At 42.8% G+C, this 25,923-nt stretch overlaps 2 long non-coding RNA genes across 2 annotated transcripts in view; both read left to right on the top strand.

The window, feature by feature from the left end:
• LOC118012289 overlaps positions 1 to 25,923 on the top strand; it is a 60,119-nt gene that overhangs the window by 2,700 nt on the left and 31,496 nt on the right. The window lies entirely within an intron of this gene.
• On the top strand, positions 11,215 to 13,223 carry LOC118012288. Its single transcript, XR_004679671.1, has 2 exons — positions 11,215 to 11,751; positions 12,537 to 13,223. It is a non-coding gene; the product is annotated as an uncharacterized LOC118012288 (long non-coding RNA).

The following is a 25,923-nucleotide window of genomic DNA, read 5'->3' as shown; positions in this document are numbered from 1 at the left end:
CATCTGACTCTGGAGATGTCTCCTAAACCATCCTCTTGTCTTTCTCATCCTGATTAACCAAAACGCTGAATCCCATGTTTGGTGTTGTCTTGCTTCCATTTTTTTTAATTTAAAGATTTTTATTTATTTATTTGAGAGAGAGACAGAAGAGCACGAGTTGGGGGAGGGGCAGAGGGAGAGAGAAGGGGACAAGCAGACTCCCCACTGAGTGAGGAGCCTGACGCGGGGCTTGATCCCAGGGCCCTAAGATCATGGCCTGAACTGAAGTCAGATGCTTAACTGACTGAGCCACCCAGACACCACATCTTGCTTCCATTTTTATACAGTTTCATTGAATCTATATGAGTTTCTTGAACATATTTTTATTTTAGTTGTTTTAACTTTATCAAAAGGATTCACATATATCTTCTCTTGTAATGTTGTAATTCTGAGATTCATCCATATTTTTGCACGTGTCACTGTGGTTCACTGGTTTCAACTACTCTGTTATATATCATTGTGTGAACATTCCATGGTTTACTCATTTACTCTCCTATTGATGGGCATTCAGGTTGTGTCTCAATATTTGCTGTTTTAGAAAGTGGTGCTGTGACATTTTTTGTATATACTGCTTGGTGGACATGTCCAAGACTTTTTTTGTACATATGCCTAGAAGTGGGATTATTGTGTCATTAGAGAATTTGGATGTTTAATGTTTGTATATAAGCCAAACTGTTTTCCACAATAGTTGATCTAATTTACATTCCCCCAGCAGCATATAAGAGATTCTAGAAATTCACATTCTCTCTAATACTTCATATTGTCAAAATTCATATTTATTGGCCATATATATAGTTTCTTTTGTGAAAAGCCTAATCTTGTATTTGCTCATTTTTCTATTAGCTTATTGGTGTTTTTCTTATGATTTTTAGGAGTTCTTTGTATACTCCTTTACTAATCCCTTATCAGTTATGTGAATTGCAAGCCTCTTCTTCCAGTGTGTAACTTTTCACTTGCTTTAAGATAAAGTACTTAAGTTAAATGTAGCCAAATTTATTAATCTTTTCTTTTATACTTAATGCTTTTTATGTCTTGTTTTAAAAACTTCTTTATTTCATGGCTACATTATATTCACACATATTTTTTAAAGTCCTGTTTCTTCATTTAAATTTTTAATGCATCTGGAATTGATTTTTGTGTGTGATGTGAGGTAGAGATTCAAGCTAATTTTTTTCCAAATGGATAACCCTTTTTTTCTTAGCTCCATTTATTTATTTTTTTTTAAGATTTTTAAAATTTTTTATTAGAGTACAAGCAGGGGGAGTGGAAGGGAGAGGGAGAAGCAGGCTCCCTGCTGAGCAGGGATCCGGACGTGGGGCTCCATCGCAGGACCCTGGAATCATGACCTGAGTCGAAGGCAGCCGCTTAACCGACTGAGCCACCCAGGCGCCCCATCCGTTTATTGAACAGTCTCTCAGTTTATCTCAATTTGACATGGCTTATCTGTAATATACAAAGTTTTATATGTATATAGGCCTGTTTTGGAGCTCTCTATTCTGTTCCATTGCCAGTTTATCAAGTTTGGGACCAGCACAACATTGTCTTAATTTCTATAGCTCCATTATAAATCCAAATATGGTTGGGCAATACCCCCTCTGTACTTTACTTTTTCAGAAGTGAAGTGTCGGGGCACCTGGGTGGTCCAGTTGGTTAAGCGTCTTTCTAAGGCTCAGGTCATGATCTCAGGGTCCTGGGTTTGAGCCCCACCTTGGGTTCCACACTCAGCGGGGAGTCTGCTTCTCCCTCTCCCTCTGCTCCGCCCCCCACTCATGCGCATATGTGCTCTCAAATAAATAAATAAATAAAGTCTTTAAAAAAAATAGAAGTGAAGTGTCTTGGCCACTCTTGGCCCTTTACTTTAACTTATATATCTAATTTTTAAATCGACACTATCAACATAATGCCCTTATTATAATATGAAGAAGAAATAAAAGGAAAATGATTTATATGGAATAGTATGTAGTTTAATGTATATAAGTTCTAGGCCATGACAATACCAGAAAAACATCCCCACAAATATTCAAAATGCCCCCTTAGAGCTCTCTTAGAGCTGACAGGCTAGAGAAGTGGAGTGATGCCATAGGGGAGCTTTAAAGGATGGGTAGGATTTAAGCTTGCAAATATGAGAGAGAGAAAGAGGTAGAGTTTCAATGCAAAGGTTAAAAAGCACAAGGGATGTTTATAAAAAGTTCATCCTTATGAAGTTGGGAGTAAGTTGGAAAGATTTTTGGAATGTTTTTGTTTCTTTGGGGGTTGCTGATGCAGGCCAAAATTAGTTAATACCTATATCACAACCCCTTGGCTGGTATAGTCCAACACCCAGCTGACCCATCTGCTTTCCTTTGGGCAAATCATCTAGAGACTAAATTAAGTTCTGAGAACATAAACTAATAAACCAAAGCAATAAATCCAACTTTAATAAAAATGAAACAGGTTCCCCACATTTCACTTTAAGCTATAACTTTAAGTACATTTACCTTGTATTTTATTAAGCACCTTTGTAATAACCTTTTTTTTTTTTTAATTGAAAAGTGTTTCCTATTCTTTCACTCTGCCTCTGTGGATGGCTTAGATCTTTTTTAAAACAAAATTTGGACATTTTAAGAGCATGATTATTGCTGCCGGATAAAACCAGGTAGTTGGAGAGTGGGGAAAGAGCCCCCAACTTGATTATTTAATGACTAAGCTGGCCTACTTGAGAATTGCAGTCTTTATTAGGTAGGGGTCCCCAGGCTACATTTCATTCTGTTTATCCTATAGGGAGGGAGTCAAAAGGGAGGCTACTCACTTTCCTCTCTAGTAATTAGTTTCCCTATAATTAAGGATCTAACTAGCAATTCCCTTTAAAGATAGAATAGCTCGTTTTTTTCTATAATTAGTAAGAGATAATGGCGTTAGGACCTCCTTAAAGGTCTCATAGCTGGTGTTGATGTTGCAAGTGTATATTCAGATTATGTGTTTCATAGTGAAGGGCTTTCTTTGAGCCTGATTCTAAATATAGTACCTTTGAAACTGTACAGTATTATTTAACCCAGACAGTTACTGTACCCAAATCATACTCTTCTATGACATTTAAAATGTTTTTTTTTTTTTTTTTACTACTAACATATTCCAGCATACCCCTACTCCAGGTTTGCCAGCTTTTGCAAATAAAACTGCACGATATCTAGTATAAGGAGAAAAATATTTGGGACATACATTGAAAAGTCACCTGTTATCTCAAATTCAAATTTAACTGGGCATTTCTATATTTCAACTGGCTACCCCATCCCCAGTGTATCATACTCAGATTTTTTACTTCCACTGAATTCTTGACTTCTCTTACATATTACTTTTCCTGGCATAACCTTTCTTTATTTCTTATAGCTAGACAAATATGGAAGACACTCATTTTCTTTACCCTCTCCCAAATACCATTCCCACTAGGTACTAAGTAGGAGTAAGATTGGGGAGGAGGCTGTATGTGAGAATAATTGGGTTAAAGAGAAACAGTAAAACCCTATCTCTTATCCCAGGTACAATATGTAGCTGTGTATAAAAAAGAACTTCAGTGTATTTGGGTGCCTATATATGTGACATATTTTGATATATTGAACTAATTAAAATTATTTTCATTGATTAATAATGATCTTCATCATTTTTAAACCTATAGCTTGTTTCATTGAATGGATTTAATTCAGCTCCTTTTAAAGACTTTATTTGAGAGAGAGCGGGGGGGGGCAGAGGGAGAGAGAGAGCAGGGGGAGGGGCTGAGCACAGAGCCTGTCCATCTCACAATCCTGAGATCATGATCTGAGACGAAATCCAGAGTTGGCTGTATAACCGACTGAACCACCCAGGTGCCCCTAATTCAGCTCCTTTTAATATAAAACTGGTGTCCATGGCAGAATAAACAACTTTGTACTGAAAAGATTAGCTATCCCTATTCTAAAAAGTCCAACTGTCATACACTGCACTAGGGATTTCTCACTTACTTTCTCTTCTCTTGAGTCACAGACTCCTTGCTCTCTTCCTAGGCCATCCCTTTCCATCATCTCTTCTCATCTCTCCTAGCTTCTCCCCTTTTCCAGGCCCCCTATTCCTCCAGCACTGCTACTAGAAACTCAAAAATTCTTCTCACTTTGTGTAAGTCTTCTTGTCTCATTCAACCTATCTCCTATGGACCATCTTGATACAGCCAAAGTGGCTTATCCAAATGTTTTGGTACACAAAAAACAAGTCTCCATTGGATGAATTCTGCTGCTAGCTCCTGAAACAATGTTCCTCTCTCTCTGTTCCTATTACTAAAGGGGAGAGAAGAAGGGATCAAAAATGCTAGTTGGACCAGGAAGATAAAGGAAGGACCCTCAGTGGTCCTTTGGATTAATTTTGAGGTCAGAAGCTGATAGAGCTGCCCAAGAGGGACTTCACTGGGCCTGGATGGAGACTCCTGAGCCAGTAGATAATTCTAGGGTCTGAGGGAACAGCACAGGAGGAGGGCTTGCTTGACCTTCCCCAGCTTTCTTCTGATACCTGGAGCTTGGGAAATCTTGGTGGCACCTAGGGACAGATAATGGTATTCCTCTGATGGGCAGTGTCCTCTTTAGGCTAGGTTATAGGCAGCTGAAGGGGACAGCACTACTGAAGAAGGATGGGGGACTGCTATTAACAGGCTGGTTCTCAGACTTCTATGAGGCTACCTTTTGGATCACCCAGTAATAGCTAGGGGACACTATGACAAGTGACAAAAGAGAGGTCAAGGGAGAAGACACCTGGTTATTGGATCTGTGGAGGAGATGTTAATTAACTAGACCTTGAAGGATTTCTCAGAAGGCAGCCTCACTTTGAGAAGTAACATCTGTTATGTAAAGAGAAGTGCGCATATATATATATATATATATATATATATATTTTTTTTTTTTTTTTTAGTATTGTTGTTACTAGCTAATGGGATGTAAAGACAATGACTTCCTACCAAGGAAATTATTGCATTGCTTCTAGTAGAGTATGATAGATTTCTTTCCCTCTGGGTTTTTTTTTGTTTTTTTTTTAAGGTTTATTTATTTTGAGAGAGAGCGAGCAGGGGAAGGGGCAAAGGGAGAGGGAGGGAGAGAATCTCCAGCAGACTCCCCATTCATTGTGGAGCCCAACACGAGGCTTGTCATGGGGCTGGACACAGGGCTTGATCTCAGGACCCTGAGATCATGACCTGAGCCAAAATCAAGAGTCTAACACTTAACTGACTGAGCTACCCAGGCTCCCCTCTTTCCCTCTAACAGGTCTGTAATGTTGGTGGCATGCAAATGAGAACACTTGGGAGAATATGATGGACTAGCCCACTGAGACAGTGGCCATGGGCCCTGTTAGGTCATTCTGTGTTCATAGAATCAAGGACTATACAAACTTTTGATGGCCCACAGAGAATGTTCTTTAAAAACTCACTTCCCAAAGAAGAAACACAAGCAAACAAAACTCCCACTAGTATAGAAAAAGAAAAATGGCAACCAAGACATGTCTCTGAGGGTTGTAGAAGCAGAGAGTCTGCCTCCTGTCTCCTGAGAGCCACATTCATTACAGCTCCTCAGGGTGATTCTCTAACCCTATTGCTTAGAACCCTAGTGAGGTGTGTGGAGAAAAGCTGCCAGCTTTGGGCAGCCACAGGAGAAGCAAATCCATTTGGCGGATGGACATTTTTAAAACCTGCCACATATGTTAGCTATTTTTATGGCAATTAAATTGTTGGGGGACCTGTGAGGTGAATGTGCAATAAAACCTTTCACAATAAACCATGTGGAAAATCATCTAATCCAACCCCTGGAGGTCAAAAGCCACAGTAACATGTTGCTTTATTCCATGAAGAAGAATTAAGACTATAGACAGCTTGCTTTTCCCTTTCTTCTTTATAGATCAGTGCTCCAGATTTGGGGTGGGAGGTACATTGTGCGAAATGGCAATGGCAACACTAGAGGAGGGTGGGTAGGCCTCCCTTGCCAAGTTGAACTTAGGAAGTGCTTTGCCAGTAACTTTCAAAGCAGCATCATTTCTATGCTACCCTCTTCCAACCTCAGGAAGTGATATTCTACCCAGGAGATATATGGGGGTGGGGGGTGGGCAGGGAATAGGACAAGGAGGTAAGATACATAAGTCAGAACAGGATTTCACAGTGAGAGGACCTGGAGTTTGGGAGGTGTAAAGGAGGCTGTGATCATGGTTATTGAGTCATATACATGGGAATACATAGCTTTCAGAACATTGGGGAACCCTTTCATTTTCTCCTGAGGCAATGTAATGGTCTAAACAAAAATAAAACTTGTAAGAGTTCTAGGACACTTTCTTATTGATTTGCACTTTGAGGATTTAAGCCTAAGTCATTTAGCTAAATGAGAGTCTAGAAAGTCATTATAGTTAAAAGAAAGTCTCGGGGCTAAGGAACATTTGAAGTTTCACAGTAACTCCTCAAAAATGACTAGTTAAGTTTGTTTATCCCCATTTGAAGTTCATTTTGAAAACTTCTCTCATTCAAGTTTATTATTTTTATTTTCTAAAATAGGCTCCTAATGAAGTTAGCATGCTTTCAGTCCTCTCTTATCTTTTCTACCCAGGTGTTCTAAAATTTGAGATTTAGAGCACATCTGAATAGTGTGAAATGCATGGTTAGAAATGGTTAGAAAGGAAGAACAGGATTGCTGTTAAGAATCAGAATACCATCAGGGGCACCTGGGTGGCTCAGTGGGTTGGACGTCTGGCTCTTGATTGCGGCTCGAGTCATTGTCTCATCGGGTCACAGTCTCAGGGTTATGAGATTGAGCCCCACATCAGGCTCTGCGCTCAGTGCAGTCTGCTTGTCCCTCTCCCTCTGCTCCTCCCCCAGTTTGTGTACACTCTCTGTCTCTCTCAAATAAATAAATAAAATATTAAAAAAACAAACAAAAAAAGAATCAGAATACCATCAGGTGTCAAATTCTCATCTCAAATAACTGAGGTACAGTCTCACTCTCGTTCTCGCTGTGTGATGGTCTGAAGTCAGCCTGAGGAACAGCACAGGCGTTCAGGCCATGCTCACTGACTTCAGGTGCAAACCCAGGCTAATTATGGATGAATAAAGGTGTGTAGATAGTGTTCTGTCTGCCTGATTCTAAATACCTTCACAGTGTAGTTCATTTCATTGAAGGATGATTTAGGATATGCAGATAAAACAACTGATCAACAGATCAAATATTCATTTCTTGGTTAACAGGTGTGATCCCAGGGACATGAACTGTACCATTCTCAGAATAAACCTTCAAGGTCTTGGTTGTGGCCCCTTTTCTGGGCTGGGATCTTAGGGAGCATTTAGTGTAATACTGTTTTACAGATGACAAAGCTGAGGTTCAGAGAGGTGGGGGGGTGGCTTTTCCATTCAATAAACTAGGGCAAGAACCAAGGTCACCTGAATTCAAACCCCAGGACATCCACCGAAGAGTTTAGGGCCAGACATTTACTGTGGACCTCTTGCTTCTCCTATAACATCAGGGTGTTGGGTGATTTAATATGGTTTGCCTCTTGGTCCCAACATTTCTGTGTTCTTTCCACTGTACTGTATCTTTGATTTCATTCATTCATTTGTTCATTGATTCATTCATCTCATGATAAGGAGGGGTTGGAAGCAGTGCCCATCAGGGATCATATTTATCAGCCCGCTCCCCCTGCCTTCTCAGCCCTTATATGTGGCTGGAGCCACTTCTTACCAATGGGATGTGATTGGAAGAGAAGCATGTTGCTTCCAGGCAGAAATGATTAGGTAAGAGGCGTGTTGTTTCCATCCTTTCTTTCCTGTCTGCTGACTAGAATAGGACTCTACAGTCTTAGGGCGTAGTGGAGCCACAAGGTAGGAGCCTGAGTAACTGAATCACCCCATGGAAGGCTGCTTGCTAAGCAACTGCACCGGACTGTTATATGTATGAGAAATAAATTTCTTTGTCTTAAATATTATTATTTTTGTTGAAACAACTAACACGATCCTTACTAATGCAGTCAGGCAATAGGCATTTAAATGCTTACTATATGCATGATATTATGGTGAGTAGTAGGGATCTATCAGTGAACAATAGTTCCTGCCCTCAAGGAGTTCAGCCTGGCAAGAGAAAACATATAGATATATCAGCAGTTGCAATACAGTGTGATAAGTACCATGATAAACACAGGATGCTATAAGAGAATGTAGCCTTGGGCATTTCAGGAAATAATGCCCAACAGAGGTAGCGTTTAAGTTAAGTCTTTTTTTTTTTTAAGATTTTATTTATTTTGACTGAGAGTGAGACAGCGAGAGAGGGAACACAAGCAGGGGGAGTGGGAGAGGGAGAAGCAGGCTTCTCGCGGAGCAGGGAGTCCGATGCTGGGCTCCATCCCAGGACCCTGGGATCATGACCTGAGCCAAAGGCAGATGCTTAACGACTGAGCCACCCAGGTGCTCCTTAAGTTAAGTCTTGAAGCAAAGCCTTTTTGATGTTGGGATGGTGTTATGAACTGAATGTTCTGTATCCCCACAGAATTCACAAGTTGAAGCTCTAACTCCCAATGTGATGGTATTTGGAGATGGGGCCTTTGGGAGGTAGAGTTGGTTGAGGTCATGAGGGTGGGGCCCTCCTGGTGGGATTAGTTTCCTTATAAGAAGAAGAGAAAGAGATTTCTCTCCACCTCATGAGAACACAGTGAGAAGGCAGCCACATGCAAGCCAAGAAAAGAGTCCTTATCAGAACTTGACTGTGCTGGCACCCTGATCTTGGACTTCCAGCCTCCAGAACTATGAGATATAAATGTCTGGTGTTTAAGCTGCCTAGTCTATGGTATTTTGTTATGACAGCCTTTGCTGACCTTAACAGATGGGTATTTCTTCCCAAGGGACTGGTCTTTGCAAAGGCCCAGAGATAAGGGACAGCATGACTTGTTCAAGGAATTTGGTGGCTGCCAAGGAGGATGGAGAGGTAAGCTAAGGTTGGATCTGCAGGGAGAACCTCCCATTACACTGAGGCCTTTGAATAAGGTTCCCAGGAAGATGGCTTCTGTCAGACACATGCCTCGAAGTGGCACTCAAGGATGATGGGATGAGCAGAGACCTGGGGGCATGGCCTAAAGGGTAGGCAGGCAGAGAGAAGTAAGGGATTGGTCTAGAAATGGTACTAGTGGTCTATAATGAAGAAAATATCCAAAGGCTTACAGGTCAGTTGGATTTGACACAGTTTAGCAGCAAAGAGAAAAGATAAGCATCTCCAAAAAATACAGTTCACTTCCCAGTAATGTCATTAAACAGACATGGGGTTCAACTCTCAAATTCAGGGAACAAAATACTGTGTGGGCCTTAAGATTGGCGGGGAAAGCAAGTGCTTCAGGGACCCAGCAGGACTTTAGGTCTAACACGAATGAATTCCTCACTCCAGAGAACGAAATCATTATTTGCATCATGATTTCTGACTTGGCAAATAACCAGAGGAAATAAATCAGAAATCTTCCAACCCATCTTCCAATGAGCATCATCTGGTGGACTTTTTAAGTTGTCTTTATTCTAGGCTTTTCCTCAGCCTCAAATCTTCACAAAAGAAGGAAGAAAAACAAGAGAGCCTCCCTTCTCTCAAACTTTGTCTAATCCTTTCGTAATTCAAGATCACAGAGCTGCTGTAAAAACTCAGCCTCACTACTGTGCTTATTCCCTGTGTGCTTGGCAGAGCAAAGCAATTCCATTTGCCAGCACTCCAGCGAGCATGTGGTGATAAATAAAGCTGCCACCCTCTGCTTGCCCACCGTGTTTAAAATGACACATTGGACAAGTGGGTCTCTGTTGCCTCCACTTTTTTCATAAAAAGGCTAAAAATGGTCTGCAAATGCAGTAAATCTTAATTTCTCATATAAACTCCAAACACAGAAAAAAATATCATAGGCCAGTTTAGACTGCAGTGACTTTGATGATCAGCTAGTGAGGATTTGAATACTAAAGAGATAAAGCAATCTGAAAACTAGCTCCAGTAGCCTCCTGGATGTGTGGGCTTTCTTCTTTTCTCTCCTTAAAGCAAGCTTGCTTCCTCCCCATGCAACATTATTGGAATCTAAAAACACAAATGCAGGGAGAGCGAAGTCAGCATGAAAAAAAGCTGTTTCTAACTGCAGAATTCCAGAATTTCAAAATGACCTCTTGTTGTGGTTATGCATGCTAATAATTACCTTTTATTGGACAGTTACTGTATGACACATCCATACCAAGTGATTTCATGCATATCTCACTGAACTTCTGAGTCTGTGAATTTTCTAATGTTCCAATCTGGAATCAAGGGCATTCTTTTTTCTTTATTACCATTAACAGGAGAATTGACTTTGAGTTACACATTGAGTACTAAGGCCTGGAGGGATGATCTCTAACATGAAAGAGTCAGCATGAAACCGTCTTACTGATCTACAAAAATAGACCCCTTTCTCTGGCAGTCAAAGCCCTCTTCGGTCTTGTCCAAACCTACTTGGGAATCTTATTTCCAGCCCCTCTGTTTCATCATCTCTCTCTCTGCTCTGATCTCATTATACAGTACTCTCTTTTCCCATGCAAAACCCATGCTTTTCCAGCTGTCTGCCTTTGTTCTAGGTCAGTCATCTCCTTGGATTGTTTTTCCCCCATCCTCACCTCATAATCTCTACCTGACCACCAAGTCCAGCTCAAACTTTACATGTGCCATGAAGCCTGGCCTAATCTTCCTCCCCAAGCTGAAAGTCACCTTTTCTGTTTTGACCATCCAATCTTCTTTATTAAGTTCAGAAACTCTCTTTGCAGAGAGCAAAGCAGAGTTCACAGCAGCATGGTCATAGTAGCAAAAAATGGGAAATAACATAAATGACATCAATAGAATGTCAGTTATTTTTTTTTTTTAAGATTTTATTTATTTATTCATGAGAGACAGAGAGAGAGACAGAGGCAGAGGGAGAAGCAGACTCCCCGCGGAGCAAGGAGCCTGATGCGGGACTCGATCCCAGGACCCTGGGATCATGACCTGAGCCGAAGGCAGACGCTTAACCGACTGAGCCACCCAGGCGTCCCGAGTGTCAGTTATTTTTTAAAAAAGTTTTATTTATTTATTTGAGAGAGGGAGAGAGTACAAGCCGGGGGAAGGGCAGAGGGAGAGGGAGAACAGACTCCCCTCTGAGCAAGGAGCCTGATGCGGGGCTTGATCCCAGGACCCCGAGATCATGAGCTGAGCCGAAGGCAGACACTTAACCAACTGAGCCACCCAGGCGCCCCTAGAGTGTTAGTTAAGTAAATTGTGTTCTTGTACATTGTGGAGAACAATATAACTATTAACCATTGTGACATAGATCTATATATATTCATTGATTTAGAAAGATACCCACTCTAGATTGGTAAGTTCAAAAACAGGTATCTTTAAACACAAAAATAATTTAAATGTCACCTGCTTCAATCTTCAGCGGCTGAAAGATTAGGCCTTAGAAGTGGCCCAAAGTTGTTTCTGAAAGTCCCCAAAGGTCAGAGAGGGAGGTTTACATATGCCCAGAGCTGTAGTCACTATACCAAGTTGGCTCTTGGAGGTGCTCTAAGAAGTTTCATTGCTTTACCTTCTGATAGAGGCCATCATGAGACATTGATTCGCCCAAAGCCATCAGTCTGTGAGCTGGCACTGAGTCCCGCTGGGTTCCTTAAGTCTTCCTCCATCATTCACCATATGTGGAGTCTTCCATACACCAGCCCCTGAGACAAAGGTAAACAGGACATGATTCCTGTCCTGGAAAGACTCTCAGACTGTCTAGGCTCCCATTCCAAGTCCTGCTTGGAAGTTCCTTTGTAGTACTCTGCTAGCTGCCCTAGAGTAGGCAGTGTGGACCTGAGTGCTGAGTGAGAAGATCTGGGTTCAAATCCCAGCTTTGTCACTTACTAGCTTACCATCTTGGGCAAGACATTTTCCCTGAGGCTCAGTTTCTTCAAATAAAATGGTAGTGACAATATTACTTAGCATATTGCTTTGTTATGAAGGATAAAGGAGATGTGAATATCAGTGTGATTCATACATCATAAAAATCTAGAAAGGCCGTTTAATGTTTAATAACACATACTTAATCCTAACCCTACTTCCCTAACCCCTAATGAGATATCTGTCAATTTATATGACTTCTGAGAATTTTTCAGCTCTAATTTTTTTTTAAGCCCGAGGATGGGAATGACACCTGCTTGACTTTGTAGAGCTGACCTTCAACTGAGCCCCTGACTGCCACAGTGACCTTGACTCAGGATGTTTCTCATGTTAGAGGAACCCACGTGACAGCACCTTAGTGGCCCAGCAGCTCTTGGTAGGACTCACAGCCCATCCTCAAGTTCTCATCTAGCCCTCCAGACAGGATTTGGAAATCCACTCTCTCACATGTCAAACAGGAGCCCTTTACTGAAATACAAAAATGTGCATTCCCAGGATTTGGATGGACAAATCACACTCAGGAATGTGGAGGGACATTTAAAAATGTCCCCATATTCTTTTGCTTCTTCACTGCAGAGCCTTTCTGGGAAGAATTGTCTGTTCTGCTCCAGAGACTGTCATCACTTCTGGGTATGTGGACTGTTATGTGTTGCCCCTGTGGAATGGTTTCTTTTGTGAGTGTCAGTTAAGTTATGAAGTGTTAACAGGCTCCTGGAAGAGCCATCACATCAAGTAGAAGGTGTTGGGTTTTGATTCCTGGCTGTGGTTCAGGTTTATTTAATTTCTGTCTCCTCCCCCCACCTCCTTAGTCTCAACCTATTAAGATTTAAACACTCAGGCCCACAACTCCAATTGTCTTACTTGTATCTGTTTTAGGGCTGCAGACACTACCATTCTTGCCCTTTCGGCTTTGGAGAGAGCATTTTCTTTCCATGCCTGAAGAGGTTGAACCTTGATGAGGAAACCTGCCATGTTCAAATACTTTGTGCTCTTTTGATTCTCTTCTCCTGGGAGTGGACAAGAACTGGGCAGATCGTTACTGCTATGGCCCATGTGGTTGACTTAAAAACAACACATATGGGTTTATGGGTATATATGTTAATATATATAGATCTATGCACAGTTTTTATTTTAACCCAAGTGTACCTCAGTCCTTCAGAAGCTTGCTCTGAGTCAGATTGTTTACCTGCTGGTCTTTTTTCATCTTGATAAACCCAAACCTTCAATGGGAGCTCTGTTGATGAATGATCATTCTCTCTTCTGCCTTTGATTAAAAAATAATACATATCTACATTGTAGAAAATTTAGAACATAGAGATGCATAAAGCAGAACATAAAAGTCACACCATTAGCCTGTCATCCCAAGACAACTGCTGTTAACAATTTGTGTGTCTTTTGTCTAAGATCAACTAGAATTGGGACCATTTATGCTCTCTGCAGAGTACTTTTTTTTCATTTAATATATCACAACCATGATACTGTGCCTGGTCAAGCATTCTTACTCTTCAACACAATCTTTCCTGGCCATGGAACACTGAGAGGTCTGGACTGCACCAGCTCCCTTATATGGACTTCGTCTGGCTCCTGGATTGGAAGCTATGGCCCAACTCCTGGGGCTGGGTACAGGCTTATTGGAACCATTATCCCATTTCTAAACATGGCTATATATTGATGTAAAAATATAAAATATTTCATTGTCAAAAAGAACCCAAGAAATCTGCTCAGGGCCCTAGCTGAGAAACTTACCCATCAGATCCACTTCTTTCTTCAAGTGTTCACAGGTTGGAATGCCATTTTCTCTTATTTATTCATCCATTCATTTGTTTATTTATGGCTTTATTTTTTAGAGTTTTAGATTCACAAAAGTTGAGCAAAATTGAACAGAAAGTATGGAGAATTCCCGTATACTCCCTCTCCTGTCCACTTCCAGCCTCCCTCACCATTAACATCTCCTACCAGAATGGTACATTTGTCACAGTCAATGAACCAGTATTGACATATTATCAATCAAAGCCTGTGGCTTATATTAGAATTCACTCTTAGTGTTGTAACTTCTATGGCTTTTGACAAATGTTTAAAGACATGTATCCACCATTATAGTATCGTACAGAATAATTTCACTACCCTAAAAATCTCTTGTGCTCCACATATTCATCCCTCCCTTCCCCCAAGCCCCTGGCAGCCCTTGATCTTTTTACCTTTTACAAAATGTCATATAGTTGGAATCATATAATATGTAGCCTTTTCAGATTGGCATCTTTCACTTAATAATAGGAATTTAAGTTTCTTTCATGTCTTTTTTATGGCTTGATAGCTCATTTCTTTTTACTGCTGAATAATATTTCTATTGTCTGGATGTACCACAGTTTATCCATTCACCTAATGAAGGACATCTTGGTTGCTTCCAAGTGTTGGCAATGATGAATAAAGCTGCCTTAAAAACATCTGTGTGCAGGTTTTTGTGTGGATATAAGTTTTCAGCTCCTTTGGGTAAACACCAAGGAGCATGATTGCAGGAATGTATGGTAAGAGTATGGTTACTTCTGTCACAAACCATCTTCCAGAGTGCCCGTACCATTCTGCACTCACACCAGCAGTGTATGAGAATTCCTGCAGCTCCCTTCCTCGGCAGCACTTGGTGTTGGTCAGTGTTTTGGATTTTAGCCTTTCTGATAGGTAGTGGTAACATTCTTCGTTTTCTTTTTTTGTTCAAGATAAAAGCCTTGGAATCGCCTGAAAATGAGTATGTGAATATGAATCTAAGCAGGTTCTCTCCTCTCTGTTGTTAAGCAGAAGTACACGAACTTCTGAGAGCCACACAGTCTGCCCTTCAGCTCCTTTGTGTCAGCTTGGCATCCTGTAGGTGTTTAGAAAATGTTTGCTGATTGCATAGCTCTCAATGACCTGGCTACCTCTGCTTTTGAGAACCAGAAGGATCTATTTGGGGAGATTCAGACATGTGCACATGCATACATACTCACAAAAACCACAGGTATTCTTCTATACCAGCTTGGGACCACATTGCCTAGGCTTTCAAACCCTAGACTCTGAGGACCTCCACATGTTGGCCTTGGTCTATAAGTGATAATAAATGAATATTTTTGGTTATGTTTTATTTTGGTAAATCATCAGACCCATTATTATCTTTGGGTCTCAGACAATGAAATAGTTACTCTCCCTATTGCAGCCCACATTGAACCAATCCCACACCTGCACCTATGGACACCAAACCCCGAGGTGATAGGAGCGAAAGCTGATGAGAACTGTGTTCATTATCCCTCTCCTTTCATTTTGTTTGTTTTTTTTCTTCCTTCATTGTTCCTCCAAGAGGATTCTTAGAAGCAAGGAGACCTATTATTGAGTCCCCTGGAGGTAAGCTTATACCCCATTTCTTGTGCTTCCATTGTGCTGATTCTGCATTATGTGCCTGGTACATGATAGGTGGTAATCAATGTTTGTTGAATAAATAATGACCTTTGGTCTGATATGGAAGTCTAGAGTTTGCTAGTAAAGAACCACGTAACATTCTTAAGTTCATTGTTGGAGCTACTATTGCAGTTGCCTTGCAATAGCAGAAATCACTACAGGCTTGCCTTCATGAGCCCATGACCATGGCCAAATGTGGAGCCAGTACTCCCCAACTCCCCACCTACTGCTTATTGTCAAAAGCACACCACACATTGTAGCAATCCTATTGCCAAAGGTTTACGGCATCCATAAATGGAAAATTACTGCCTCTGACAGTTATAGGCCTGTGTCAACACCAGATCATGTTGACTCTCCTGGAATGTGTTTGCGAATGCACCATGCCAGGCTTGGAAGCTGTTGACATCAGAGGCTCTAAGTTAATTAGATGTGGCCCCAGAGCATTGTGGGTTTTGCTATCTAGAAGGATTTTAATTTTTTTTTTCCTTAAATTCCTCTCTCCTTTGATTTGGTCCCAGGGTAGGAGCTATCTTGGCTGCCGTGTTTGGCAGACAAGAAAACCAGTTTAGAGGAGGAGTCCACATTGCTGAGCAAGTGATAACGATGTCTGTGAACTGCTTCCCTTTCTTCCCCTTTGGCAGATTGCAGTATGAATGGCTGGAGATAGTGGGAAACGGGGCTGGTCATGACTTCTGCTGTGAAGGAGAGACAGCCTGCACAGTCTGTGTGTTCTGAGCAGGTTTTGTCTGACTCTGCCAGGGCAACCATCTGGACACGATGTTCATGAGACCTAGTGGTGACTCCATTCTAGCGGCAGTGCATGCTGTGAGCTCCCTGGCCTGCGTGCCTCTGTGCATGTGTGTATGTAATGGGGTTCCTGAGAGGACACCCCAGGTCTTTGAAGGTCCTCTTGCTGCCTTATTTTTCTTCTCTGCTCTAATATCCTTGTCACTCACAAAAATAAAAAGAATCCCCACTAGTTAGAATATGTCTCAGAGTGTGCATATATATATATATGTGTGTGTGTGTGTGTGTGTATATATATATATATATATATAGTTTCTGTTCTGGAGAAATCAAGAAAGGAAGAAAGACCCTGGCCAGTTCTATCAAGATTCAAAGAAAATGTCTGCCTTGTGACACCTTCAAGACTTGGGTCCTTCTCCCGTTACCAGAGCCCTGATGCAGGGCATCATCCTAAACTGACAGACTGCCGCAAGCGCCTCAGCTGGCAGGACTCAGAGTGACAGAGAGAAGTGGGTATCTTGGGAAGTGGGAAATGAAGCCACAAGGTCAGGGAGAGTCCCACAGAGTTGTTTCTTGCCAACTAACGGCCCTGCTTCAGTCTGTATTCATTGAGTTCCACGTGCAGAGCACTGAGCAAGACCCAGAAGGAGACAGAAACCCATTTCTGCCTTTAGGTAGTTTACATTCTAGTGGTGGAAAAGATACACTCCTCTGCAAAGGCAGGGAAATGGGAATGAGGAGGTGTGTTCAGGTAATGGGGAGCGGGTGGGGGAAAGATGGTGAAAGGAGGTGGGGTAGACAAGGCTACAAGGATAGAAGGTCCCTAAGGGCTGGGAGTTCTGTCCATTGAATTCACTACTGTGAATACCTAGAGCCAGCTTTGCCAATTCTCTTTGTGGACTATTACTGAGAAGGAAGTTGAGGCTAGGGACTGAAGGAGCTTAAATTCCTCAGACCACGTTCTCAAGGTATGTGGTTGATTGGGGTGGAATTTTGGGTGGAATGAGTACTCCTGGCATTGATACACAGAGTGACTGAAGAGGGGCTTGCTTTTAGGCCACTGTCCTAAATAAATAAATGATAATCCAAGCCTGAGGTACTAAGGAACTCAACTATGTTAGAGCTCAGAAAGGGGGTTCAGTGTGAGAGGCAATGAGGGTTTAGGGAGCAAGCTCACCAATACAAGTTGCAGAAATCTCAGGAGACCCTCTGCGCTATCCCCCTCATTCTGTGAGACTGCTCAGTGGTTGTGCCTTTTGGAGCAGACCTAACCTTGCCTCCCTGCTGCTGGCATTAGCCATATATATTTCACTGTCCATTTTTGTGAGACATTTCACGTTTTTTTTTTTTTTTTAAAGATTTTATTTATTTATTTGACAGAGAAAGACACAGCGAGAGAGGGAACACAAGCAGGGGGAGTGGGAGAGGGAGAAACAGACTCCCTGCCGAGCAGGCAGCCCGATGCGGGACTCGATCCAGGGACTCCAGGATCATGACCTGAGCCGAAGGCAGTCGCTTAACCAACTGAGCCACCCAGGCGCTCGACATTTCAGGTTTTAACACTATTCTCAAGAATATCCCACAGAAATGACTGCTGCTTTTTTTTTTTTTAAGATTTTATTTATTTATTTGATAGAGAAAGAGAGCACAATTAGGCAGAGCGGCAGGCAGAGGGAGAGGGAGAAATAGGCTCCCCACTGAGCAGGAAGCCCAATGCGGGGCTCATCCCAGGACCCTGGGATCATGACCTGAACCAAAGGCAGCTGCTCAACTGACTGAGCCACCCAGGCACTCCATGACTGCTGCTTTAATGAAGCTGATTTGTGAGTTCATTCATTCATTCACTCATTCATTCTTCTACAGTTACTAAGCATGTACTTTGTGCTTTGCCCTCTTCTGGGCCCTGGGGGACTCACCAATAAATCAGAGCTCCTGCCTGCCCCCCAGGACCTTACAATTAAGTAGAGTCAAACATAAACATGCATGTGAGTAATAAAGGGCTGGACATCTGCAAAAGGCCTAGTGAGTGCCCAAAGGAGGATGTCAGCTGGCTCCACATTGAGGTGTGAGGCCAGGAGCATCATAAAAGCACAAGTGACAGGGTACCTGGGTGGCTCAGTCAGTTGAGTGTCTGCCTTTGGCTCAGGTCATGATCTCAGGGTCCTGGAATCGAGCCCGACGTCGGGCTCTCTGCTCGGTGGGGAGTCTGCTTCTCCTTCTTACTCTCCCTCTGTTCTCTCTCTCTCTCAAATAAGTAAAATCTTAAAAAACAAAACAAAACAAAAGAAGTGACAACTGAGTTTTGCTTTAGAGGGTTCACCAATTGGGCAAAAAGGAGTTAGAGGATGTTCTAGCAGAGAGCAAATTATGCAGAAGCTTTGAGGAGAAACAGCTGACATGGGCTTTGAAACTGGGTTCTAAACCCCCTTGGGTGGTAGAGTGGGGTATGGTGGGCTGAGGATACTAGAAGTCAGCAGATCACTATGGCCTGATTCACTGTGCATGTGATTTAAAACAATATATTTATATTAAAGCAAATAAGACTATTTTGAGGTAGAATACAAAAATACCAAAACTTATTATAAAAAAAAAAAGACTTCAAAGAGATGTCAAGGTTTATAAAGACTCTTTCACGGTTTACCCCTTGTCTTAGCTCTGGCTGCCATAACATAATCCCATGGTCTAGGTGGTTTAAATAACAGAAATTTCTTTCTCACAATTCTGGAGGCTAGAAGTCCCAGATCAAAGTCTGGCAGGGTGGATTTCTGTTGAGAGCTCTCTTCCTGGCTTGTGATCTCACATGATAGAGTTCTGGTCTCTCTCGTCTTACAAGTAAACCAATCCTATTATATTAGGGTCCTACCCTTATTTATTACCTCCTTCCTCCAAATACAGTCACACAGAGGATTGGGGCTTCAATGTATGAATTTCCAAGGCCACAATTCAGTCCCTCAAAATCTAGGCAGTGGGAGAAGATAGCTCTTTTATATCTACCTCTTCAAAGCAAACAATTAGCCAGCACTAACGGTGCTTCAAGAAACTTCATGTGAAAGTTGTAAAGAAGGGAAAAACTTGCAAGAAGTTTGAAGAAGTAAGCTGGAGACTAATCAAGGGGCCCTGTGTGGTGTGTGTGTCAAGGCTTTCCCGAATGCAATGGAAGCCCCTGAGAGGGAGAGAAATGATCAGATTTGGGTTCCTAAGAGATCCCTCTGCCTGCAGCTTGGGAGAGTATTGGAAGGAGCAGCCTGGAGGGAAGGCTATGGGTTAGAAGGCTGTGGTCCCAGGCAAATAAAAGGCTGGAGCCCTGAAAGGTTGTGTAGAGATGAGAAATGTTCAGGGGATAAAATGAAAGAAATTGGTGCCCAATTTCATTTGAGGGAAAGAGGAAAGAAGATGGAGGCAACTAGGTATCTCCCAGGTTTCTGGCTTGGATGAATGAACTATTCAGATTTTCGAGGAAGTAGAAACAGTTCCAAGACTCCCCTGGCAAGTTCTACTGGACTCGCCAACAGTAATCAAGTCCTCTCCTGTCCTTGACTCCCTTAACTCTTCCACCATTTTTCTCATGGTAAAATCCAGTTGGCGGCAAGGTAGAGCAAGTGCAGAGTAAAGAGAAAAGGATTCTGTGGGTTTGAGTGATGGATACCGGTTGCTTTTGGCCACCCAGTAGTTGGCCAACTTTTTCCTTTGGGAACAAGCCCTCTCCTGTGCTCTGGGAAGTCTTGGTGGGTCTCCTCATTAGGGTTCCTCTCACAAGTGAGCTCCTTGTCAATCAAATGAGGATTTGTTTGGGTCAAAGCCTCTGATTGGCTTTGTTTGGGTCACTTGATCCAAGTATAGCCAGCCAGAGTCACCAGGAATGTTGAACAGCTTGAAAGTGGCACAAAAATGTTCAGGGAGCACCAGGGTGGCTCAGTCGGTTAAGCGTCTGACTCTTGATTTCAGCTCAAGTCATGATCTCAGGGTTGTGAGATGGAGTCCCATGTCGGGCTCTGTGCTCAGCGGGGAGTCTGCTTGAGATTCTCTCTCCCTTTCCCTTTGCCCCTTCCCTCCTCTGGAATAAATCAATAAATCTTTAAAAAAAAATATTCTGAAGAGATTAATATGTTCTTATGGGTTGTTACCTTGATCCCAAGACTGTCCGTTTTTCCTGCCCTTTCTAAGACTAAGCTTACAACTAAGGAGCCCTAGCTGAAGCCCAGAGGATAGCAGGAAAGGCCCTATATCCCACAACTCTCTCTGTTCAATCTGCCTTGGGCTGCAGAAGGAGACCTGAGACCACTCGTGCTGCCCCATTATAACCATCTCAGGCTCTGCCCAGGCCCCTCTGCCCATCTGTGGTAGGGAGTTTGGTATGTACACTGCATTCTAAGCCATTTCCTCTCCACTGCAGTCTTAGCTGACAGCCCTTACGGGAATTGCTTCAGCTGTTTTGCCCAGCTGTTAAACTGTAAGGAGGAGGGAGTCATAAACCAGGGGACAGTGGAAGACCATCCACAGGCCTCTCCCCAGTGAGGGCATGGAAAGGACAGCAGAGGCTCTGACCACTAAAGAGAAAGTAAAATGGAGAGCCATAAAGAGAGGGGCCGACAGATGGAGGTGGCCCCAGGTGAGCTTTGCCAATGCGACATTAGCTTTCTCCACATTTTTTAAAGTTACTATTTCATAGGTTCTGCTGCCAGAACTTTCTGAAATACTAGGCCTGAGTGCCAGGGCAAGCTGGCAAGCCAGCCAGCGTGGGCTGCTAGTGCCAGAAGATCACAAACACAGGCACTAATAGCTTGCCTGATACCTCCGTGCCTTTGCATTTCTGCCAAATTGATGCGGCCATCAAGGTAATCTTCCAGGCCTCGTGGCCCAGGTGGTGTACCCAGAAAGGCAGACCCAGCCAGGAGCCCTGAAACTGGCCTGGGGCAATGGTTTGGGGGCTCTAATGAGTGGCCTTCCTTGTCACATTCAGGCAGGTCTGCAGCCACCTGGGAACTTCAGCTCTCAGTGTCTCCAGCAGCCAGGAGTGATTGCAGAACATCTGTCAGTATGGGATCGGGACTCACTTCTGTCTCTGTAAGCCTTTGAGCTTCCTTTAAACAAAGAGGCTTCCCCCTTCCCTCCCCATCCACACACCGCCAGATGTTTGTGTTCTGTTTCTACAAAGAAATATCGAAGGCAGCAATAACAATAGCATTAGAATTGCCCAGAGCAGGCACCTGCTACCTATCCCATGTGCACGCCTGGTCTAAAAATCAGGCAACTGATAGCCTTAAGTGTGAATTGATTTTATCATTAATTGAGCAAGTACTATGTTCCAAACATTATGCTAGGTGCCATCAGGAAGGCCCTTGAGGAACTTGATTGTCTTTCTAGTAAGGGACAAAGACAAGGTTGAAGATAACTGACCTCAAGGTCTGAAGCTCAGCTTGGGTTCAGGTCAGAACACAGAAGTCATGGTGGGGAAGGGCTGATTCTAAATTCTCTGTGCTTGGTAGTAAGATGTCCAGTTCGTGCTGTTAGAGTATTGCCTGTGCCACTTTTTCGCACTTATCACACACCTCCTTGCATGGTCAGTTCCCCTTGTAGGTATGTAGGTGTCCCGCTGTTTACAAGGGAGGGCAGGGAGAGACTCACCTTTGATCTCATATCTTGAAAAGTGCACCATGATTAATGGACTGGTTGGCTCAGGCAACTTCAAAGTTCGAGGCATGGCTTGGTCAACTGTCACATCATCTAACACTTGGGCTTATCCAACCCCTGCTGTTTTAGGCAGTAGTGCTTAAGCATGTCTGCACAAGACAAAAACCAAATGAAACCCCAACTAGTCTTGTCTTATGTTTTATACAGGGAGGAACCAAACATGTCCCCAGTTGGAGTACAAACAGTATGTCTTCTCCTTACTTGATACACATACGTTATAAGAGTGATTTTTATCAGTGGTGAGAGATTTGGTTGACCAAGGTTAGTGGTCCCATTATAAAGATGAAGGCCAAGCTGCAAAAACAGGTGTTAGCGTGGCAGTCTACCACCGGAAACCACCGGGCTTTGTGTAGCTTAATGTTTACAACTGTCCTATAAAGTAGGTGATGTCCTTCCCCTTCTGTTGTTTGTGAAGCTGAGGCTCAAAGAAGTCAAGGAGCCTCATCAGCTGTAAGTCTGTTGAGTGAAGGAGTCGGGATATGAATGCCTGTGTGTCTGATTCCTTCGTGGAGAAAAGTTGAGCTGTTCTACCCTTATACACCCACAGATCTCAGTGGGGTAAGGAAGAGCCTTCCAGATACCAGGTCCCCTCTCCCCTCAGACCTGTGGGTTGGTTAAAATCTTTGTCCCAGTGTGGCATGGGGTAGTAGAGATGGGCATCTTGGGATAGTCTCTGGAATGGGTGGTGCAGAGGTCCATCCCTGCTGGGAACAAATCTGTGCACCTAGCTCCTTGGCCAGCAGGATATCACAGTAGGGACTGTGTAGGGAGCCAGGGAGGAGTCAGGAGGTCACCTGCGGGAAGGGCAATGCTAAGGAGACCATGAAGTCAGCCTTGGTTGGGCTTCCCACTCTGAGGTCCCAGAGGCCCGTTGGGATTCTAGGGATTTCCATGGCTCTTTGCAACCTGGAAGGGACCAACTGCAGGTCATCACCCTCCCTAGGTTAGCCCTTTCTCCAGCCCCTTCCCCACCCCTCTGTGGAACTCAGTGGCGGGACTGAAGCAGAGCTGCACAGGGGTTCAAGGCCCTGAGAGCTCCAGCTCAGGAATGTGATCAGACTTCATTCCTTCATGCTAACTGGCTTAGAGTGAAGGTGATCTTTGTTCCAGTAGCCCAAAAGGTGTTTGCTAAGGTAATTAATAGGAATCTGAAGTAAGGGCTTTGGAATATCTGTAGTGGATATGCACGGGACTGAATAAATAGCATATGAATCTTTCTTTTTCCTTAATTAAGGTCACTAGGCCTGAACACTATTCGAAAAAAATGTTTTGGGTCTCAGTGACAGTCTATGTATAGCATTATCCTGTAGCTCAGGCTCGTTTCAATTAAATTAGTGAGATTTTTAGAGGTATGTGCTTAGGTTGTCAATGAAAAAACAAACCTGCTTCTTCTCTTTCTCAGGCCCATTGGTTTGGGATTTCTGGATGAGGGAGTGGGGTGGAGGTCAGGGCTCACATGCTCCTACTTGACTGACAGGGCATGGTGCCTTTCAAAAACCAGAAAGTGGGACTAGTTGGGAAATAAGAGCAAGGTCTGTGTATAGTTTATAGCTAGATGATCATTTCAGGACCATGTCAAAGCATACAGTATGTGTCATTCATTTACTTATTCATTCAAAGTTCATTTCTTATTTCATTTAAAACCACTTAATAATAAATAGTTTCTATTATTTATAGTATGTATTTTGTCGGTATACCAAAGCATAAAGTGCATCTATAATATGAACTCCTTACTGTTTTTTTTTTAAAAGGATATACATATTCTAAATAAGTTTATATAGATGTGGAGACATTTCTGGAAGGATACATCAGAAACTGTCAACAGTGTCCTTCTGGAGAGGGAGTGGGATGGGTAGCTGTTCCGAAAGAAGACATTTACGTTTTATACATTTTACATTTTATATCCTTTTATATATTTACATTTTATACTTTCTGTACTCTGAGTTTATTAAATATCCTTTCATCTCTAGGGCCTGGTATCACTTGTCTCAGTAAAATTGTCACTGGTTTGTATGATGAAATTTACAATGAAATGGAGCAAATTTTTTTTTTTTTTTTTTAAGAGAGAGAGTGAGAGGGCGCCTGGGTGGCTCAGTCATTAAGCGTCTGCCTTTGGCTCAGGTCATGATCCCAGGGTCCTGGGATCGAGTCCCACATCGGGCTCCCTGCTCTGCGGGAAGCCTGCTTCTCCCTCTCCCACTCCCCCTGCTTGTGTTCCTGCTCTCGCTGTCTCTCTCTCTGTCAAATAAATAAAATCTTAAAAAAAAAAAAAAAGAGAGAGAGGGGGAGAGAGGGGCAGGGAGGGGCAGAGAGAGAGGAAGAATCTCAAGCAAACTGCACGCCCATCATGGAGCCCCATGTGGGTCTTGATCCCACAACCCCAAGATCATGATCTGAGCTGAAATCAAGAGTCGGATGCTCCACCAACTGAGCCACCCAAGGCGCCCCGAAATGGAGCAATTTTTAATGATGTTCTACAAATAGCACTGTGAATTCTGGATCTCCTATTAGAGGAATGTATTTGCACATCAATATATTAGCTGGACCAGGCAGGTCAGATGTGCTTATGATATGTGAATAAAACAAAACAAAGCAGGGACATGACATATAAGAGTAGCTTGGTTTCCCTTATCAATGACAAGGAGCCTTTAAAAACTCTACATCCTAGACTACTAGTGGTGCAGAAACCTCTTTTCCTGTCTGGATAGTCTTTGCTAGCTGCCTTCCTAGCTGGACACAGGTGGAGTCCTGATCCTTTTCATTCTCTCCATCCTTTACTCGTCCTGAAACAATAAAGACCCCACAGGAGAAGGTGGGGCACACTGGGTTCCTCAAGTTCAGGAACTTCCTTTAGTTTTGTTTAAGAGTTTGTATCAGGCTTGGGGTGCCTGAGTGGCTCAGTTGGTGGAGCAGCTGACTCTTGGTTTCAGCTCAAGTCATGATCTCAGGGTCCTGGGATTGAGCCCCACGCCTAGTGGAGAGTCTCCTTGTCCCTCTCCCTCTGCTCCTCCCCCCCCACTTGCAGCTCTCTTGCTCTCTTTCTTAAATAAATAAATAATTTTTTAAAAAAGTTTGTCTCAGGGCGCCTGGGTGGCTCAGTTGGTTAAGCGACTGCCTTCAGCTCAGGTCATGATCCTGGAGTCCCGGGATCGAGTCCCGCATCGGGCTCCCTGCTCGGCGGGGAGTCTGCTTCTCCCTCTGACCCTCCTCCCTCTCATGCTGTCTCTCATTCTCTCTCTCTCAAATAAATAAATAAAATCTTAAAAAAAAAAAAAATTAAAAAAAAAAAAAAAAGTTTGTCTCAGGCTTTATCCTCGAGAATCTTGGCCCAGAAGAAGCTGATCATTTTCAGAAGAGGACTTATAAACTCAGTCCTTCCCATTGTCTTCACAGCAGTGCCTCACTCCCAGAGGCTCTTTCCCTTCTCCCCAAAGTAAAATGTATGTCCAGACAAGACAAGTACAGGGTTGGATAGGAGTTCAGCAACTGGAAGACACATGCAGAATCACAAGGATACACCCCTCCAGAATTGTTATTATTAGCTGGGCACTGTGGAAACAGGCAGAGGTGGTGAGGGCTCGAGAGCAGGCCATTTGAATCCAGACTCTACCAGCTATGGGACCTTGGGTAACTTACTTACTTAACCTCTCTGAATCTTAGTTTCTTCATCTGCAAAATGGGAATTAAAATACCTGCCTTGCAAGATTGTTGTGATGATTTGCAGTAATTAATCCACAGTGATATGATTAATCATTCATCCATCAAACTGTACATGTTTATTATGCATTAAACAGTGTGCTAGGCACCACAAGAGATTTTAAATATTAATAAAACATGGCCCTTGCCCTGCAGGGATTCAAATCTAGAAGAGGAGATGAAAAATTTAACAAACACATTAAATCAGGGTGATAAATGCAATAATAAAATACATACCAAGCTCATTGGTGTTACAAAAATAGGAGAGAAATTCAGAATTTAGAAACAGGTAATTTACTGTAACAGGTAATGTTTTGATAAGAAAGATGATTTCTTTACAAAGAATTGCTGGTTATACTCTATTTATTAAACAACTTAGATGCTTCATATGGGCAGAAAGTTA

Source organism: Mirounga leonina, unplaced genomic scaffold, assembly GCF_011800145.1.
Source record: "Mirounga leonina isolate KUSES-001 unplaced genomic scaffold, KU_Mleo_1.0 Mir_151, whole genome shotgun sequence".
Taxonomy (NCBI): Eukaryota; Metazoa; Chordata; class Mammalia; order Carnivora; family Phocidae; genus Mirounga; species Mirounga leonina.
Note: the sequence above shows the minus strand (reverse complement) of the source record. Positions and strands in the feature narration are given on the sequence as shown.